Raw genomic sequence first — 456 nt, 5'->3', positions numbered from 1 at the left:
ACAAAATGTGTTGTGATTGGTTAGCTGTCCCAGTGCGTTGTGATTGGCGAACAGCTTAGATGTTGTTTCAGTACTGCCACGCCCCTTGCGCCGTCTTTCAGCAAAAGCTTTTTGGCTAAATGTACTCCCTCATGTTGTGGAAGCTGTCCTCCGCGCCACGTCTTTAAAATTCAAACACATTATTTTCTATGAGTGTATGCACACCGGCGGCGGCGTTCAGCGTCTGTCCGCGGCGCCCAGCTACGTCGGCGCTGCGCTTCTCGTCCAGTGTGGGACCGCCTTTAGACATGCGGAAAACGTGACGCTACAGCACAGTAGCTCTTCTTCTTCGTTTTGTCTGATGCACTAACTCTGCAGCAGCACTTCTTCTTCGTCGTCGTCTTGCCTGATGCACTCAACCAAGCATTCTAACCACGACCTTGCCCATCCCCACCCCCCAACATTTGAATTCCTGTA

The sequence above is a fragment of the Sinocyclocheilus anshuiensis genome, unplaced genomic scaffold (genome assembly GCF_001515605.1).
Source record: "Sinocyclocheilus anshuiensis isolate Anshui unplaced genomic scaffold, SAMN03320099.WGS_v1.1 scaffold719, whole genome shotgun sequence".
NCBI lineage: Eukaryota > Metazoa > Chordata > Actinopteri > Cypriniformes > Cyprinidae > Sinocyclocheilus > Sinocyclocheilus anshuiensis.
The sequence above is the reverse complement of the archived record's forward strand: the minus strand, read 5'-3'. Positions refer to the sequence as shown.